This window comes from Sinocyclocheilus anshuiensis, unplaced genomic scaffold (genome assembly GCF_001515605.1).
Source record: "Sinocyclocheilus anshuiensis isolate Anshui unplaced genomic scaffold, SAMN03320099.WGS_v1.1 scaffold181, whole genome shotgun sequence".
NCBI lineage: Eukaryota > Metazoa > Chordata > Actinopteri > Cypriniformes > Cyprinidae > Sinocyclocheilus > Sinocyclocheilus anshuiensis.
The window spans coordinates 1538392-1538634 of NW_015540898.1; the positions used below are offsets into that span (position 1 = coordinate 1538392).

A 243-nucleotide genomic window follows, 5' to 3' on the forward strand; every position below is an offset into this window, starting at 1 on the left:
CATGCATAGAGTTGGGTACTTGAGGGCGAGTAAATGAGGACAGAATTTTAATTTTTGTGTGAACTATCCCTTTAAGTAAGAAAATGAGAAGAAAATAGCAGTTAAAGGCACAATATGTATTTTTCGCCGCTAAAGGGCGCGTATTCAAAACAAAAGGAAACAAAAGCGTAGTTTGATGACGCCGTGACTGAGTGTGGAATCATGGGAGTTGTGGTCTTCATCCCCACAGCCGATGCAATCCGA

The 243-nt window shown here is 41.6% G+C and overlaps 1 protein-coding gene across 4 annotated transcripts in view; it reads right to left on the bottom strand.

Annotated features, from left to right (window-relative positions):
• The window catches only part of arnt (aryl hydrocarbon receptor nuclear translocator), a 24125-nt gene that overhangs the window by 16410 nt on the left and 7472 nt on the right, over positions 1–243 (bottom strand). The window lies entirely within an intron of this gene.